The sequence below is a fragment of the Orcinus orca genome, chromosome 2 (genome assembly GCF_937001465.1).
Source record: "Orcinus orca chromosome 2, mOrcOrc1.1, whole genome shotgun sequence".
Lineage (NCBI taxonomy): Eukaryota > Metazoa > Chordata > Mammalia > Artiodactyla > Delphinidae > Orcinus > Orcinus orca.
In genome coordinates this window covers 186126268-186146363 of record NC_064560.1, presented here as the reverse complement: position 1 = coordinate 186146363, position 20096 = coordinate 186126268, and the positions used below count along the sequence as shown (strand labels likewise).

The 20096-nt window shown below is 41.7% G+C and overlaps 1 pseudogene; it reads right to left on the bottom strand.

Annotated features, from left to right (window-relative positions):
- Positions 1-3325: 3325 nt before the first annotated feature.
- LOC101287008 (trafficking protein particle complex subunit 2-like) overlaps positions 3326-20096 on the bottom strand; it is a 35057-nt pseudogene continuing 18286 nt past the window's right edge.

Here is a 20096-nt window from a genome sequence, read left to right as displayed (position 1 = left end):
AAAAACCCTAAGAGAAGATTTGAGAATAAAAACCACAGCAAGGTAGCTCATTTTAAAGGAGAAAACAGGGCACCATACACCTCAATTATATTTCAGAATAAAATGACAATGCTTTGCTTATGACATGAATTAAGGTCAGCCTTAAACAGAGTATGCTTTGAACAGCTAAAGAAATGATTTTTTGAGACTTCCCTGGTGGTCCAAAGGTTAAGACTTTGCTTTCCAATGCAGGGGGTGCAGGTTCTATCCCTCGTTGGAGAGCTAAGACCTCACATGCCTTGAGGCCAAAAAACTGAAACATAAAACAGAAGCAACATTGTGACAAATTAAACAAAGACTTTAAAAGTGGTCCACATCAAAAAAATCTTAAAACAAAAAAAGATTTTTCTTTTAACTGTATAACTGGACTCAAATGGTGGCATCCCCCATGTGGTGTTACTTTATTGAATAACCCAGACTTTGAGAAATATACTAACAGTCATTATAATTCCTTTGCTGCCCTGAGGTCAGGTTACACCCTGTGAGTGGAGGTGAGAGAGCTTATGAAAGGAAACTGATGTTTCCACTGCCAGTCATTCTGGGGATAAGGATGAATGAATAGACTGGGGAAGGGTCTTATTGATGTGAAAGGGTGGGGAGAAGGTTAAAGAGGCTTACTACATATTTGGCCATGTTGGATTTGAACTAGTTTGCTCCCCTGAAACCCAGCAGGAGCTAGACAGGAATGCAAAGGTTAGATTTTGGCTTGCGATCCTCCAAAGTGATGAGTTTTAGGAACACTTAATCATATTTTGAAAGCTTATCCCCTAAGCAACCAATAAAGATAAAAAAAGTTTTTCATTGTTAAATGAAAACTTAGATACAAAAAACTCCATGATACAAAATTATACTTTAATGAATTATTAAAAGGCAAATAACTCTTGTACCCACTGCCAAGTCAAGAAATAGAACTTCGTCAGCTACCTCAGAAGCCCTCCACATACTGGATCCCTCTTCCCTAAAAGTAACCACTCTCTTGATTTTTATTGTAATCACTTTCCTTTTTTAAGAGATCATTTTTTTTTCACCCAATCTTGCGGCCATCAATGCTATAGTTTATTTTTTTCTATTTTTAGATTTGTCTTTTAATCTAATGTTTCTCCCCAATTCCCACTTTATCCCTTGTAAAGCATTTGTTGAAGAATCTAGGTTGTTTGGCCTGTAGAGACTCCCATAAGATGATTATGTCATCATGGTGTAGTTTAAGAGGTTCTTCTGTCCTCTGTATTTCCTATAAATTGATAATTGCATCAGATTTGGGTTTGTTTGTTTGTTTACTTGTTTTGGCAAGAGTATAGGGGTTTTGTGTCCTTTCATCAGGGGGCACAGATTGTCTGGTTTCGTCTCTTTTTTGTGAAATTAGCAGCTATTCCTGATCAATGCCTAGATCAGTGAATTAAGTAGGGGCTGCAAAAGGGGAATTTCACTTCTTCTTAATTTATTGACTGGAATCTTCCTTTGAAGAGTCACTTCTCCTGATCTACTATTTAGGTACAGAGATACAATTCATATAGGAAAGACAGGATGAGTGCTTGAGGCTTTCCCCTTGATTAGTTTTCAAGATAATAAGTTGGTTTCCCAAATTCTTCTCTAAGTATGACTAACCCTAAAAACTCATGTATTTATTTAAGCACATTTGATATGTACTAATCTATTGTAGTTAATATCTTTATTAAAACTCAAATAGCCCCATATTTGGCCTTGAGGAGCTTCTTCAAGTTGGTTCCATTTAACATGACCCTTATGGGCTAAGAACATGGTCCAGGATCATCTTGTATATTTCCTGCCACTGTCCTGAAATTAGTCACATCTCCAAGAAACCCTCATTTCAAATCATATTGTGGGTGTTATGGAGGCTCAGTGCTACTGGGTTGTGTCCTTGTTTCCAGAAATTTTCAGTGGACAGATTTAGGACCAGCCCATTGACACAGAGCATCCTTTGCACCCAGACCATGAATTTGAAATGAGAGCTTCTTAAATATATATATATATATATATATACATACATACATATATATTCATAAATATAAATTTGAATTCTACTAATATACACTCATTCAATTCAAATTCAGGACAATTGAGTTTTTACTTACTCTCTTCTAGCTTACATCTGTCTCTTCTTTTTTCCATACTAAGAATACTGGTTCTCCAGAACAGAGGGAATAATAGAATTAGAATAGGTCGTAATTACTAATTTGTTTTATCCTATGTCATACGCAGTGTTGTCCCATAATACTGATATTAATACTATCCATCAGAGGATTATGAAAACAATTAAAAGCTTTTTTGTGATGCTCCCCCCAGGTATTTTTTAGTTAGACTGTGATTACATCGTCAAAACATATAACTATTACACACTATAATCTTGTCTTTTTACTCTCATTTCAACTTAGTTCTATAAATAACTACATGCCAGTATTTATGACAAAGTCCTAGACATGTTGTGTGTCTGAAGGTTGATCTCTGGTAGATTCAGGAAAGGGTTAAGTATTGAATATTTAGATGTTGATACTAAGTTTAGAGCTTTTGATATTGAAAGTCAATTTGGCTGGTTATACAACCCTTAGAGCACATTCTTTTTCTTTGAGTGTCTTAAATATATTGTTTCATTTTCTTCTGGAGCGTTGTTTTTGAAAATCTGATGACAAATTTTCTTTCCGTTATAAGTCACTCGATCATCTCCTCTAGGTGCTCACAAATAAGTTTTGTTAATAGTTTGGGAATTATGAGAGGGGATCATGTCCAAGCTTAGAGGAATCTGATAAGGATGTGGAATGCTCTATGAGGTGGTGAGAGGGGCTGTGCCTGGCTTTGGAGAAGCAGTGGTTCAGAGCATGGGCTGCAGGAACAAGTGGATGACTCCACCAACAGAGAACCATTTATGTAGATACATTCCTTAGAGCTTCTCCAAAATCTATTGGAAAGTGAAACCCTGGAGAAAAATAGATTTCTGGTAGTCCATGCAATAGGCCTAGTACTCTTTGTATCTTGAATACCAAAGAAAATAAAATATTGTTTTGCAGTCGCAGACTGCTGACTCTGATAATATGCTGGATACATTTTAAAGAGCTTAGCAAAGTGATTAGAACTGAATGCAAGTATGCCTCCTATATACCAGTATTAACTAGCAAGAATAGATAATAAAATAGAGATCTCATTTTACAATAGTAAGCAAAACAAAAATTTTTTTTATAAGTTTATTTTATTTATTTTTGGCTGCTTTGGGTCTTCGTTGCTGTGCTCAGACTTTTCTCTGGTTGCTGCGTCTTTGTTGCGGTGCACGGGCTTCTCACTGCAAGTGGCTTCTCTTGTTGCGGAGCACGGGCTCTAGGCGTGCAAGCTTCAGTAGTTGTGCAGCGCGCAGGCTTTAGCTGTGCGACACGCCGGCTTAGTTGTTCCGTGGCATGTGGGCTCTTCCCAGACCAGGGCTCGAACCCGTGTCCCGTGCAGTGGCAGGTGGATTCTTAACCACTGCACTACCAGCGAAGCCCAGCAAAAAAAATTTTTAAAGGGCTAATCCAAGACTTCTGATTTTAGAAAGCTGGTGGATCACGTTAATACAAAAACTTGCATAACATGTAGAAATTCAGGATACTATATATAATATATAGAAATTTTTAAAAAGTGTGCTTCCCAGTTTCACATGATAGAAAGAAAATCTGCAGAAGTGAGAAATAAATAAGGAATGAAAAAACAAGCATAGGTCCAGATGATGTTATAGGCAAATTCCAACAGTTCTTCCAAAACCAATTCTTATCTTATACAAACTGGTCTAGAAAATAGAAAAAGAGGGAAAATATTCCATCTCATTTTATGACATATGGTAATCTCTGCAAATTCAGAGAAAGCATTCATAATGCTAATACTAATTTATAATACGAACTTATAACAAATTTTTTAACCTGAGAAAGGAAATCACAAAGAAAGCCAAGAGCAAATATTACACTTAATAGTAAAATCTGACAAGGATGTCTGTTATGCCAGTTTTAATCAACATTATTATGAAAGACCTAGTTAGCAGAATAATATATGAAAATAGATACAAGTTAAAATGATAGGTAAAGAAAAATCAAATTGTCATTATTTGTGAGCAAAATATTAATTTCTACATAGGGAACTAAAGGAATTGAAAGGCAAAAACTAGAGCTACTAAGAGACTTCATCAAAGTTGCTAGATACTAGATTACCTTAGGAAAAATGAATTCATTCTTGTGCATCAACCACAAACCACAACCAATGAAAGGATACATTTTTAAAAATGCCATTTGCAGTATCAAAAACTTGTAATAAAATCTAGAAGTGACCTAGCAATAAATCTAATATAGATGTCTGAGATCTTTATGGAGAATATTATAAAACTTTATTGAAAGCCATAAAAGATTTACACAAAATAGAAACATATGCTAGCTTCCTGGGTGAGAAGTCATAAATATGTAAAATGTCCCAAAATATACCTGTAAAATTCAATGCAACTCTAACGAGCATTTCAACAGAGTCTCCTCACAGAACTTGATAAATTGGTCCAAAAAGCCCAATGGAAGTGTAATGGGCCAAGAACAGAAAAATTCTTGGAGAACAATTAGTCAGGAGGGGGAGAGTCTCCTTACCAGATATAAAGATTTATTATAAAACTATATGGTAATTAACGCAGTGTGGTGATGGTATAAAAATAGGCACTCAAGTTCAGTAAAAGAGGAGAGAGTGTAGATACAGACTTAGGTTCACACCAGAATCAAGAAATACGGGAAAAGTGGCATTGTGTCGTACAGGAGGGATGGCCATTCAATTAACAGTGCCAAAAAATCGGCTCCCCATGTGAAAAAAATAAAGATATTTTAACTTTTATACACACACTACTCATTGAACTAAAGTTTCAGATAGGCTTCTAAGTAATAATCATAGACTCCGCAACCTAAGAAAGTGGCATCCTTATCCAACTACATGATGATTTATAACTGGGAACATGAAGAAATGGAGCAAAGATGGTCCCAGGCTGAAGGACCAGCATTTGCCCTGATGCAGAAAGGAGCAAGGCAAAAAGCAGGAGGCCGGTGAGATGGAAGCTTAAGGAAAGGGGATAAGTGGCCAGACTTGAGATCTGATATATCGTTAGGACTGTGTCAGACCACAAAGCTCTTGTGGACCATGTTATGAGTTTTAGAATCTGCCCTAAGAGCAGTAAAAGCCAAGAGAGTTTTCAGTGGGATGAGTCCCGATCAGGCTTCTTAGAAGATCCCTCTAGCTGCTGTATGAAGAATGGATGAGAAGACGCAGGAAAGACCACGCTGGAGGTTCTACCAGTTGTCCAGGGGCTTGAATTATGGAGGGGGCAGTATTATGAGAGAGACATTTTAGAAGGATATACCTAAAATGGGAAAAAGGTCACATGAACAAAAATGTATTCTGTTACAGTTCTTCCCATAATTTCACACAGGGAGTCTAAAGCCGCAAATGAAATGAACCTTTCAAACACTGCTAAGGTCAACAAAAATGTCCTGCTTCTCTATGTTTAGAGCTAAAGGACCAAAGAAGGAGAGAGGCCTCATGTTTGGGTGGGGGAGTGGAGAGATGGAGAGAATGCTAGAATCACATGGAGAGCTTTGTTCAAGTTATATACATCCTGGCCACGCCAACCTTCCAATTCAGACATCAGAAATTCTAATAGGTAGACACAATTAGGTGAATCATTGAGAATTTAATATGACAGCATATGAAAATTCAAACATATTGTTGTCTTACTACTTCTAAGGAAAGTTATGCTGACCATTCTTGGGCGATGGGACAGAGATTGTTGCTCTGGTACAGACTGAGCTCTTCACAACCCTCAGAAAAATATTTGCTCCACCGTGAGAGCTCCAGTAGTCCACGAGGAAGTAAAGGGCAGAGGGAAAGAAGGTATCAATATAAACTTCAAGTCAGGGACAGCTGCAAGGGTGCAAGAGAGGACTAAGCAGGCGTGGAGACATACATCCCTGGACACCACAGCTGAGCACAGGAGCATCATGGCTGGACACTCATGTGAGTGGATAGCAGCATCGCGTGGAGACTCAGGGCCTGGGCCCCTCAGCCTTTTCCCAGCGTCGTGTAACCTTCAACAGAGTAAGAAAAGGAGCCCTAGGAATGAGTAAACCTTTCTCAAACTAAGCATCTCGTTATCTCTACCCCTAGGCCCACAGAGAATAACGGCTGTAAAACTTCAGGAGCCTCATTGTTAAGAAGGGGTCTTTCCTAAGGAGGGCCCTTTTTGTACATTCCAAGTTCTCCAAGGTTTTCTCCAGTCACTTTGGAATGGCTTACATTTATTTTCGTGCAGTTATCCAGATACACCTAGATTCAAACTGGAAGAGACCTGCAAGAGCATCTAAGCCCCACTTTACAGATGAGACAACTAGGCATTTGGCCAAGGTCACATAGCAAGAGTATGTATCACTGGGACAAGAATTCAGGTCTCTTGCCTCCCACTCCAAAGCTACATCATCACACTCTCTCCACTTCAGTAAAGGTAACTTGACCCAGAAGCACAAGCTCTTTCTAACCTCCCGCTCATAAATGTGAACTGCTTCTTGGTTTGCGGTCGACTTGTGGAGTCACATCATGAACGTACGATAGGAAAACATTCAGCGGGATGAATTCTTTACTTTCGGGCTCCCTACTGTTCTCACGTATATTACTTCAGCTCTCAACAGGGAGTTGCAGTTTCAAGGAGTCAGTGAAATAACTATGCAGAGCCATTACCTCATGTACAACCAATGGGGGATAAGCATCCGTGGAGTACACAATGCCTCGTGCAGGATAACAGCTTGTTTTTTGTTTTGTTTTGTTAGTTTTTCCTTGGACAAACATCTTTATTTAGGATATCAAATAAATATGGTAAAAAATTATGCTAACAGCTTCACACAAAGATACAAGACCAAACTTAGAATTACTTGCTCAGGTTACTCAGAATGGAACAAACTTCTTTCTGTGCTCGCAATTAGCACAGAAAATACCCAGTTATATTACTTGCTTTTCAATGGACATTTACTGGTTTACTGTAAGATCCCACACCGTTACAGTACAAAAGAAGTCACTCCCGCCCCCTCCGGTATGATATACAGCGTAAACAGCCAAGAGCGCAAGGTTTAATGTGATGCAAGCTTTTCTTTGCTTACAATTCTAAAACTGCCGTACGACTTTTTCCTAGTACAGCTATCAACGGGCTCACTTCATCTTTAGTTTACTGTCTGAGGAAAGGAAACATAAGAACATAACCTGTCACTTTGGTCCTAGCCTCCCACTTGACAAACATGGATCCAGGATTCTAGGATTGCAGGAGGATCGCCGTTCCCAGTCTCCGACAGGGGCAGGCCTGTGGCATTTGGCACCGCAAAGCTGTCTGCTCTGGCTTCTTGGCTTCTTAGTGTACATATACTACTTCTATGTATTCTGCCTATACGTTTTCATAACATCTCAGATGTATAGATGAGCCCCTGTATGTGCTATCAACTTCATCCCCTACTGCAGAAGCTTTTGGGTTTAAATCTGCCTACCAAATCTTGACCATGACATTTGGAACAAGATCAAGCTATCTGAATGAGGAAATTCAAAAGCTTATTCTCAATTTTTAAAATAGAAATATTTCAAGATTACCGGTAAAGAACTCTTCGTAAATAACACGGTTCACAAGCAAATATCAATCTGTTGATAATCGTAAGAAACTGAATATACTATGTTTAAATATGAAAGCAATTGCATTAGGTTTCAATAGATTGAGACTACAACTAAAACTTTTCCATGCTGTTTAATCAAGTTAGTTACAATATACACATTCCTGAGTATACCCTATTGTAGTGACACTGTTTACTTCTGAATTTTTTGCATTCAGCATAAAAGGTGTTTCTTCCCAAGAAACTGAACTTTTCTGTCAAATGCGCTTGACCAAATAGGAGAATTGGGTTCATAAAATGGATTCATTTCAAGCTTTATGTATAAATCATAGACATCGATAAAGGAGTTCTTTATTCTGGCTTCTTGCCTGACGTCATGCAACATAATAAATCTCATATGACCTGCAGTGATGAATGCTGAAACAAACCATTCACTGAACTCGTCCCCCGTCTTCAGGTACATGTTGTTTGACAGCCACATGTTCTGTCTACGAGGTCGATAGCAGTGTGAGCTACGAAGTCGTTCAGATGGAGGTGATCGTCTTTGGATTCTGCTTCTCCAGCTGGCAGAAACTCCATTTCAAAAACTGGATTATCATGGTGGCCAACAATGACAATGTAGAAGCTTCCAGACGTTGTCTTCAATAGATAGGCCCTGCGGCGAGACACCAGTAGCGGAAATGCCCAGTGAATTCCCGTGGCCTAACAGTTTGTTTTGATGAAGGCTTATTTCTAGAAAAAGGAAAAACAACTTACTTTTGTTTCTGATTTAAAAAGAAGGCAAATTTAAAATGTACAAGTGCATGTACTTATATCTTTTTGTCTCTGTTCATTTCTTGCAAAAACATCTATTTGTCATCAGTCATTCATACATAGGCCTGTAGGAATATTTCCCAAAATGACTCTCAGGGAATTGGGGTCTTTGAGGTATTTCATGAGAACATGCAGGAGAGCTGCAGTCTTGTTTCCCCTCTTGGACCCTCACCAGGCTCATTTAGCAAACTAAAGACTTTGGAAGACCTTTCATTTAGCCCTTCTGACCGACGTCTTTGATCAGGAAACCTTGTATATTTTTTTCATTTAACGTCCGTAGAACTCCAGTTCCACAGAACACCCTTTGGGAGGTGCTGGTTCATGATTACTCTCAAGAGCTTAGCACCCTGGAGGGGCATTTTTGGTCCCACTGGCTCTCTGTGGAGCCTCATAAGTGTAGCACTAGCTGTGGGCCCATCACCAAGGTGATCTCCTGACATCAGCAGGTTCTTTTCTGTCACAATGGGACAGACAGCATCTTTCAACTTCTTTTTGCAACTCCTGAATGTCTAAAATTACTCTCAGTGAATATTAGCTATTATCACATTGAGACATAGACCTTGGGAGAGACATTTCTGACCATCCAGCTCCTGTTTTCATACTGACCATGTCACCTGGGCAGAGACCTTAACACTTACTATGTCAACAAGGTGTCCTAATCCCAAGCACTGGGAGTTGAGTCGTGGAAGATCTGGAGGCTCACAGCAGGCTACTTTGTGCTTTATTCTTTCCTATCCCTCTTCTTTACATTCTCTTTCCCAGGCCCACAAAGGCCATCCAATTCCTCTCCTTGTCATATGCCTGCGATTTTTGAAACAGTTTTGTTTTGAACATGCCCTTGGGAGAACTCACCTTTTACCCCAAGCATCAAATATACGTATTTCTACCAAACTGTTGGCATGTTCCTTCAAGAAGAAATCTGATTACTCTTTCCCATATCACTGTTATTGAAACTGCATATATATATAAAAAGGGAAGATGCCAATGGTAGTGCTTGCTCAATGAATGTAAGTCACCCTCCACCCTCCCCTCTCTGTTGGTCTGGAAGTGCTGTCATCAACCCTGGCTGCACATTACAACCATGAGAGGAGCTTTTAAAAACACAGATATCTGGGCCCCGCTTTTAGACATTCTGATTTAAATGATGGAGTCCATACATGCATTGATTTTTTTTAAGCACTGAGGCAATTCAATTGTACACATCAGGGTAGAGTTTCACTGATTTAGAGCATGGAATCAATGAAGGTGGAAAATGCCATCAGTTACCGAATCATCAGAAAGAAGAAATGCTGAAATATTTCACAGGGAAAGAAGACACCTGAGCACCCACAGCACCAATTCAGCTATCCCCCTGATCACCAACAGCTTTCCTTCCATATGTTCAGAAAAGTGTGACAACATAGTAATTTATCCCACTGCACTCCCAGCTTGTGAGAATGGGAAAATGAATCTAGAACATTTAGGCACTTTCTTTATAGCTGTCACTGGTGTGACGTCACAGTTAAAATTCTGCAACCTGGATGAATACTCAACCAACTCTGATGCACCCAGTGCAGGGTCATAGTAACTACCACTAGTAATCTAAGTTGAAAATCCCATTCTTATGGTTTGCTTTCTAGGGTCACTCCTGATGCCAACCATTTAGCCTGGGCTCCCTTGGAAGCACAGCTTAAAGGCTTGAGAATAATCCCAGAGATCAGGGCAAGGGGAAAGTAGGTGTAAGGAGAGCCAGTATGAGGATTCGTTAGCAAGCAGGCTGCCACTAGATGTGACTGATCGCTCAATTCTGTGTGTCCATCCCCTGAGAAGACATAAAAGCTGCATCTTAGACCTGTCCGTTAGTCAAGGGAGAGATAGGAAATTACTCAGTAAGAAAGTGATGAACAGCAAGCTTGGTTACCCATTTTGTAAGGATGATTGGCCTTGCGTCTGGAAGGAAAAGGACGGGAAAACTAGGGACAAGCAAGTTTGGGGAAGAGGTATGTAGACTCACCTACAGGAATGGGCACAAAGTATGCAGATATTACTGTCCCCCAGGGAACATCCACTGCAGAGGGGTCTCTCAACGACCAGTGGGGAAGGATGATTCTGTGCTGCACAAAAGGCGCAAGAACAGAGTGGGCATGTGGCAGAGGCTTGATGGGTCCCCACTGATCTAGCTAATGCTGCTCTTGAATGCCCAACCTGCCAGCAGCGGAGACCAAGGAGAGCAGCCAGCCTTTTGGTAGCAGGTTGTTTACAACAGACATCTTCCACTCTGGGGAGACAGAAATTTGTCCTTACAGGAATTGATGTTTCATTTGAATATGGGTTTTCTGTATGTAGAGTCTAAACATAGCTGTATTGCAACATCTATGGCCCAACAAAGGCAAGGAAAACAAGGGCTCAGCTTCCTCAGAGGTGAAGGTCAGTGTCACTGCACCAGCACGCCAACCCAGACCAGTGTCCTCTGGGACCTGGAGTCAAGAGTAATCGTCTTCCTAAAGCACAAATTTGATCGTGTCATTCACTGGCTTAAAAATTTTAATAGCTACTTATTGACCTTAATAGAAAAGTCCAAATTATTTAACGGAGCTAAGAGACTCTCTAAGATTTAGCTTCTGCTTCTTTCCATTCTTTATCTTTTGCCACTTCCTCCCTCACAGTGCCAACAACGCTGAACTACTTTCATTTCCTTAAAATGGAGCCAGGCTTTTGTCTGTGTTGCACCTCAGCCTGAAACACCCTCCCCCAGCTTGATTAAGGCCTACTCAGCCGTTAGATCTCAAAGGAGACAGCAAGTGTTCTTGGACGTTTTCCTAGACCCTCTGAGTCAGTTGTGGTCATGCCCACTCACCCTTCTTACTTAACTCTTACTGTAATACTCACTATATTACATTGCTTGTCCCTGGATCCCCTATTAGACTAGAAGTTTCCCAGTACTCCTGGAACCCAGCAAAAATTAAGCACTTGACAAAAATTCATTAAAAGAATTAATAAATGAGTTGAGTGTTTTTCTTTTCTTTCTATTAAATTGTTCACTATCTCTTATATCATTTAAAAAGATGAGTGTGCATTTTTTCTCATATACTTCTCCAATGTGCTTAAGAAGTAAAAAGAAATGGAATATGAACAGCATGAAATTGATGGGGAAATTCAGCAAGGTAAAGTTTATATCATTGGGCTTAACCTCTTATGGCCGTCATTTAGGAAAAATAGATTAAGTTCCATATATAGATTCTCAGTCACTGAGCATTCTCCTACATTTTTTATATTAAAAAAAATCCTGGGCTTCCCTGGTGGCGCAGTGGTTGAGAGTCCGCCTGCCGATGCAGGGGACACGGGTTCGTGCCCCGGTCCGGGAAGATCCCACATGCCGCGGAGCGGCTGGGCCCGTGAGCCATGGCCGCTGGGCCTGCGCGTCCGGAGCCTGTGCTCCGCAATGGGAGAGGCCACAACAGTGAGAGGCCCGCGTACCGCAAAAAAAAAAAAAAAAATCCTGTGTTATGTTTTTACCACAATAGTATATTGCAAAGCTGAGCACTCTGGCTTTTGACCATTTGTCTTGCAGATGGCCTTGAATTGTGATATCGCAATAATTAGAATCTAGACTTCATGGTGACTAACAGAGAACAGCAACTCAATACAGCTATTCCCTTCTCAGCTGTTAACATAGGGTCCTCAGGGGATAGTGGCTGTCCCTTTCCCAAAAAAGTATCAGTGATGTATCTGCAATGGGTACATAAGTGTCTTCTGAAATGAGAAGAATAAAACTCCCTCTGCATCTTGACCCAAGTAAGACCCATTCTTCTATGAGGATCAATCGGATTTTACTATAAGAGAGAAAGAACAACATGGAAACAGATAGGCTATAAAGTATGGTGGTTAGGGTCACAGGCTTTGGACTCAGACATTTGGATTCAAATTCTTCTGCTGTAAGCCTCTCTAAGCTTCAGTCCTTTCACATACAATGGAGATAATAACACCTACTTCATATGATATTGGGGAGATTAAGTAAAATATTGGATGTAGAGTTCTTAACACATAGTATACTCTCAGTGCACCCCTGGAAGCTGTCACTGATGAGTTCTCATGAAACTGGGACAATAAGGGAATCTGATCAAAAGAGTCTTAGGAACCAGGATATTCATAGAGGGATGGGGGTTAAGAAGAAAAGGGGGAGGTAAGAGGGGATGAGGGGAGTGTTTCCATTTTCTCCAAAGCAGTTTTTATCAAACCACAGCTTCCAATCTGGGGTTTAAAAATCTAGGCAATTGTCCTAGGAGCCAGCAGTGCAGAAATACATTGTGATAAGTCTAGTTATATTATGGAAAATATCCTCAGCAAACTGCAGGGGAGAGTTAGCAGGAAGGTCCATGGCTAATGTACAGTTTTTAAAGGACTCGCAGAACTCACTGGGACTCAAGGATGTTTTGTGCTTTTGTCTACTCATAAACAGATAATAAGCACAGTGACTCACTTGTCAGGCAGAAAACTTGATTAACCTTGTTTATTTTCCCCCCAGCAATAAGCAGAATCACAGTAAATCATCTCCTCAATGCAATCCTGGAGTAAACTGGAGGTTAATTCCTCATTAATTCATTTCAAATTTCACATGGTTAAAACATACTGCCACATATAGAATGCATCAAATGCACTTTAGAACTTTTCCTGATGTAAGAATTACCAAACTGCATAGCCATAAATAAAACATATTATATTACCTATGCTCACATACAAAGGCTGAAATGATCAATATGAAATTAGTACTTTGTCATTCCCCATACACTTTTTTTTTTTTTTTTTTGCGGTACGCGGGCCTCTCACTGCTGTGGCCTCTCCCGTTGCGGAGCACAGGCTCCGGACGCGCAGGCTCAGCGGCCATGGCTCACGGGCCCAGCCGCTCCGCGGCAGGTGGGGTCTGTGGGATCTTCCCGGACCGGGGCACGAGCCCGTGTCCCCTGCATCGGCAGGCGGACTCTCAACCACTGCGCCACCAGGGAAGCCCTCCCCATACACTTTTATATCTAATATTTCATTTGTACTGAATGACAGATACCATCAGATGGGCAAGGGAAATATTATCTTCATATTGAAGATGAGGAAACTCCGTCTCTGAGAGATTATCTGGCTTTTTCAAGGCCACAAAGCTAGCAAACAAAGGAACAAACACTCGAGCAAGTCTTATGACCCCAAACCAAAATGAAGCCCCAGTGGGCCTCACTGTGGCTGTTGTCATGTATGTTCACAATCCCACATGTTTCAAAGGATTTCAATTATAGATGTTTAGCGGGCAATGCTGCAGTATAGGAATTTAGACAAGGGCATACAATCAGACATCTCATGGCCCATGATAGAGTGCAAATGTAACTGAGAAAGTGAATACTGTCTGTTCCTCCTCTGGACCCAATCTTGATCCTTGTCTGTCCAGCATGTTGCTCTGAGAGGCTGACCTTATGATCCACAATGATGAGATTCCTGCTTCTGGCCTTCTGATGTGTCACCCAATAGAGACCTTCTACAGAAAATTGGATGGAGGGAGGAGAGGAAGGTTTGGGAATTTGTTGTTTCCCCAGGTCCCATTTTGAGGCTGTATCCTCACTAAAGATCACAGCTTCAGTCCAGTTGCCCTCTCCAAACAGTCCTCTGTGCCTCCTAGTTTAGGGGTCACCCCCTCCTCTTGCCCCTTCAGGGCCAGGGGGGTCAGGGAACCCAGACGTTACTACCCTCCAGGTACTGCACCATCTTTGTACCTCCCCTACACCCTTTGCTTTTGTAAATATCTCTTTATTAAACTCTCTTAGATTATCTGAATTGGAGTGAGCCCCTGTTGCCTGCCAGGATCCTTCCTGACATTACCTTCCAGAGTGAACGTTGTGCAAGGTGTCTATTCTCTATGAAAAGAAGGCCATTTTCTCCCCTTTCATAAGATTAAATAAACTAACCTTCCTTTCAATTGAGAATAATACAAGGTGTGTGTCTGGTGTCACAGGTGTATCTGGACCACACAGCCTAGAAGGATGCTGTCATAGAAACAGACTCTTTTCCCTCCTCCTTTTGGTAACAATATTCTGATTTTCCGTTAAGAAGCCACTCTCTCTTCTCCTTTCAGTCTCTGAGCTTAGGGTGTGACTGTCTTATACTCCAGGAGCATGTGTCATCTATGAGAGAAACTCTAACCACAGTGACTGGTTTAAAGCAGTGAACAAAGGCAGGGGAACCAGCATCTCGAGTCAGGAAAGAGACTCTCTCTTCCCACTGGATTTTCTAAGTTGTGGAACCCCAGCCTGGAGGTGCCAGTAGCCATCTTTGACATGATATAAAAGCCAAAATAGCAAAAGGTGGAAAGGAATGATGGTGAAATATGTCTTCCTGGCAAACTGAGTTGAGCATTTGAATTCAGCCATACCCGAAATTGCCCCTGGACTTTACTTCTCTGGGCCAATAATTTTTTTTCCCCCCTCTGACAGTTTGATTTGTTGCCTGCATCCAGAGGAGTCTGCAGTAAAGGAAAAACCTGACCTGGGAGGCTTGAAAATTATTCCAGTCTCTGTCATTTAGAAGTTGTGTAAATTATTTTACCTTTGTGAGCTCAGGTTCCGCACCCATAATAGGAGGATTTTGTTCTAGATGTTCTTCAAATGCCTCTCTAGAGCAGAATATGGAGAAGGAGAAAAAGAGGCCAACCTACCAACTCAGTTGGAACTAAGAGGAAAGTCATGTCTCAAAGCGAGCTCATTCTCTGTTTCCAGCGCATCTAGGACAGCAGACAGGTAGCCCTGCTCTCCATCCAATAGCAGCTACTACAAAGTATGACCATACCCAGCCCTTGTCAGCTCCATGGATATTCCTAGGAGCTCTCATCTTGTCTTCCCTTCTTTAAATCAACCAAGTACACCACGTAATTTTCATGATATCTCTCTTCAAATCTAATTAGCACATCGAATGACCAAATAAATCTTCAATGCCTACTGTAAGTAAGCTGAGGTGCTAGGTATTGTGGTTATTAGCATTCTATCTTTGTGTGTATCCTCCTTGGGAGGGGCAATTCATTTCAACGGATGAATGCCAGAGGGGGGGGGAAATGAGTTTTGAAGTAAAGAGGAAGGAAACTTTTGAAGAGTAGGTCATCCTCCTCATTATCTATCCATCCATTCTTGCCACACACAGTGTCCTGGATACTGTTTCTGGGCTGTTCCCAGTAGCTCCATTTTCTGCTATTATTTTCCAGTGGAAGAAACTTCAGCTTAAATAAACTAGGCTTATACAAAATGAATGTAACAGCAAAATCCTACACACTTTGTCACATTTTTGTTGAGTTTCAAGGACACCTTTTTACATGGACATTTGGATGTGGAGAAGAAACTATTATTATCTTCTTTCTCCCCCCTTTCCCGCTGAAGGTGGGTAAAAAACTGAAATTTTCACATTGAGGATATTTCAGGCTCTGCTGCTTAAACAGTCTTTTAGAGATTTGTTTAGTATCTTTTGGATAAATACTCAAAGTCAAGATTCCTGTTTCCTCTTAGGACTCACCTTAGATATCCACAAGATGACTCCAGGGTGGAAGGGAAGCTTAGCTGTCCTCTTTGTGGTGAGGAAAGGGGTGATGTCCACCTCCGGGTCCTGATGCTGTCCCCTGGTCCCCTCTAGCCTTTGAGATGATGTCCTGTCCATCCACTGGGGATCCTCCTGGTAGAAACTGCTGACACTGCAGTCAGCATGACTTGCGATGTGGTGGCCTACTGGGGTCCAGGGTTTCTCCGTCACCTTGGTCCTCACTAAAGCTGCAGATTCTCTGGGTCTCAGCCACCTCCCTCCATCCTGGGTCTATGGTTTTCCACCATATAGCTTCTGCCACAGGGTCAGTTTCCCCCTGCTCTTCCCACCGCCCTCCTCACTCTTCCACACCTTTCCACCTCTGGGAGCATGTCAGAGTGTTTGGATACCTACCCTGCCCCACATGAGCTGACCGTTCCCAGATACCTTTTTTTTGCACCCTCATGGCATACTACCATGTCTATTTTTCTCTTCTGTTGCCATTTTCTCTTTTTATTTTTTGCAGGAGTTCTCTGAATGTGGTCTCCTCCTCAGGCCCCAAACAGGAAAGCCCCCTCTGCTTCTGCCTTTCCTCCTTGACCTCTCTTGATTTGACCCCAGGGGCATGTCCTCTCTCTTGCTCTAGCTTTCTCTACCTCATGGCTTCCTCCTAGAATCAGAAGGTATATCTGCTTCAGCTTTCTACCCAATGGGACATCACTTAGTAATATCTTCTTTCATGAACTATGACTCTTTGATACCTCCCTCTTTTTTCCTGGGCAGTAAACTGAGCTTTAATGATGGATGGGCTTTGAGAGAACATCAGTCATATGAGAATAGAAAGTGTAGCTGTTTAATATCTTCTAAATGTGATTCCTGTTACATCTAGAATGTGCAAAACTTTATGTTCATTTTTAGCAAGAGAGCTGAGCACGGGCTTGGAAGAGATACAGAGGTGAATAAAATGTGGTTTCTACTCTCCAACAGCTTCTGACCTGGTGGAAGAGATACAGGAGAGCACTATTGGCAAAAGAACCAAATGTAGCCTCCATTTCAGTGCCATGAGACCAGAGAGGTGAAAGGCTATACAGCCCTTAAAACCCGGCAGCTTTCAGTCTGTTCAATTCTGCGAGTTAGAAACCACAGCCAGAAACCTACCTGGACACAGTTTTTGAAACGTAATGATTTCTGTCTCTTAGTAAACTGCAGGTAGGGACTGGCCTTGGGAGTGGGAGGGGCCCACAGATATACTCCCTGCCTGCAGGCTGTATACATTTGTACCTTCACTGTGGGAGAGGCAGTACTTTTTCTCTGGTAGGTGGTAATTGACAAAGAAGATCCTGGGAGAGAGTGGCATGAGATTAGAGCTGGGGTCTCAGTGTGTAGCTCGCCCACATCAGGGTTACTGGGAAACTTGTCAGAAATGCAAATTCTCAGACCCCACCCTAGCCCTACTGGATCCGAATCTCTGGGAATTGGGGCTTTAAAGAAAAAACATACCCAGTTTTTCCTTTACTATGTGTGTTCCATGTGTCTTCTTTAGCACTCACACAAAACACCACTTCTGACACTTCTGGTCACCAAATGTGTGGAGGTTTTTCCCCACACCAAGCAAATCCTGGCAACACCAGCTGGGTGTCCTCCAGTTTAACTCAATTCTGATACTATCTACATGGAGAGGGAGTCAGATCCCACACGTTAAGGGGTCAGTCCCAGAAGACGGCTCCTGCCTCACTTCAGAGGCCAGTCACAAGTAGCAGGAGCCCAGGTTACCCACAGCTTCTGTCCAGTTGGACTTCAGATCAGAGGTTCCTATAACCCTCCTTCAGGTTTGATTAATTTGCTAGAGTGGCTCACAGAACTCAGGGCAACACTTAGGTTTACCAGTTTACTAAAGGATATGAAGAAGGATACAGATGAACACAGGTGAAGAGACACACAGGGCGAGGTCTGGGAGGGTCCTGAGCGCAAGAGCTTCTGTCCCTGTGGAGTAGGGGTGTGTCACCCTCCTGACATGGATGTGTTGCCCAACTTGGAAGCTCCACACCCCATACTTTGGGGATTTTTATGGAGGCTTCCTCATGTAGGCATGATGAACTATGAACCCCATTTTCAGCCCTTCTCCCTTCTCAAGAGAAAGGAGGGTGGGGTTGAAAGTTCCAAGCTTCTAACCATGGCTTGTTCTTTCAGGTGACCAACCTTCATCCAGGAGCCATTCAGGAGCCCACCCAGTCACCTCATTAAAATTCCTATCACCAAGGAAATTTCAAGGGTTTCAGGAGCCCTGGTTCAGGGATGGGGTCAAACGCCAAATATTAGAACACGAGATGCTCCTGGTGCTCTTGTCACTTAGGAAATTACAAGAGTTTTAGGAGCTCTGTGCTAGAAATGAGGATGAAGACCAGATATTTCTTACTATAAATCACAATACCAGCACTCTGTTTCAACAAGCCCTCAGGGTGGTTCAGTTGCACGTGAAAGTCCGAGAACCACTTTCTAGACTCTAAAACTGTGCAACTCAACACCCGGACCCAGGGCCTGGCAGCATTGGCATTACCTAGGAATTTGTTAGAAATGCAGTATCTCACAGTCCACCTAAGATTCACTGAATAAAAATCTTTTAAACCAAGATTCCCAGGTGATTCTTATAAACATGAAAGTTTGAGAACCATTGCACTTGTGATTGGACCTGTAGTCAACCTGACTTGTAGGTCACAGGTAGACAGGATTATTTTAAAGAAAGGTATGGTCTCCTCTCTCTCTGTTCCAGTGGGCCCCCTTTAGTCAAAACCTGGGCATCTGAGAGACAATGATCACGCTGGTCTGAATCACCAACTTGCTGGATAGCAGGGAGCAAAAAATTATTTTCCTTGTGAATTAAAGATATATCCACTTCTTCCTGCTTAAACTGTCTCATTGGGTTAACTCAGTTACTTTGGGGTAGATGTTCAATCTTTCAAATATACTCCACCTTTCCTAGCTCCTCCCATGAAGGCTGTGTGAAATGGAAGATGCTTATATAATCTTGTGGTGCCAGGGGAAAGGCAGGGTTAAGCTACTCACATGGCATTCTGTGCAAATTAGAAAAAGATGAGTCTTCCTTAAGACACTCTCCTTCCAGTGTTGGGACATTGTCACACTGATTTTGTTAGAACTTGTTGCTGCCATATGCTCTAAAACTGCCATAATAAATGTATGAATCTATGATGTCTGTGAAATGAGTGTTGCCCTACAGACATGGATTTCTTGTGCAGTGCTCAACCTGCACAACTGTAGGCTGATCTCTAGTTTTGTACCACATTGCTGTGTATCAGGATGTATACGGGACTTCTCCCAGAGACTTGCAGCTCCCTGCAGGGAAAGCAGATTATTAGCATTGACTATTCTCCCCTACACACTCTGAAGTTTCTGCTGCTCCTCAGGCCATGAGGTGCCACATTTGCCTCTGATGTCCTCATTGTAATTTTTACTACCTCCTCCCTACAGTCCACTGGAGTCAGGCGGCCAGGCTTTTCCATTTTCTTGCAAAACAGGAACTTTTTGTTTACATCATGACTGCATCATCACTTCCCTTGGCTTAAAGAAAAATCCAAATTTAAGTCATCAAGGCCTGGTTCTTGGTATGAAATGGGAGCCCAAGGGATTTTAAAAATTCTTTTCTTTCTCCATAATGTCTAGCTTTTGAGACTCTGCTCTCGAGTGACTCACAATTAATATTAGCTTCCCTTTTCTAGCTAAAATTCCCCCTTTTCCTGAAGCGTGAAAACATATTGCTCCAGGGGATAGGCCCCTCGGGCAGCAATATTTTCTAGATTTGAAAATATATCAGGAAAGGTCTCACAAAAAATTGTGTTATTGTACCTTTCTCTTGTGGGACCTTATTGAGGGCTATAAAAAGAAGCCCAAAGACTCCAATGTCTTGAGTTTTTCCTAACAATTCCCTAATGGGAGAGCCTTGGTAGGCATTTTCTGAGTCCCAGGACATAGCAGAAAACAGTTGATGAAGCAGTTATTTTGCTACCATTTAGTAACAAGGGCTGCCAACATCGTTCTCAATGGTGAAAAATTGAAACCATTTCC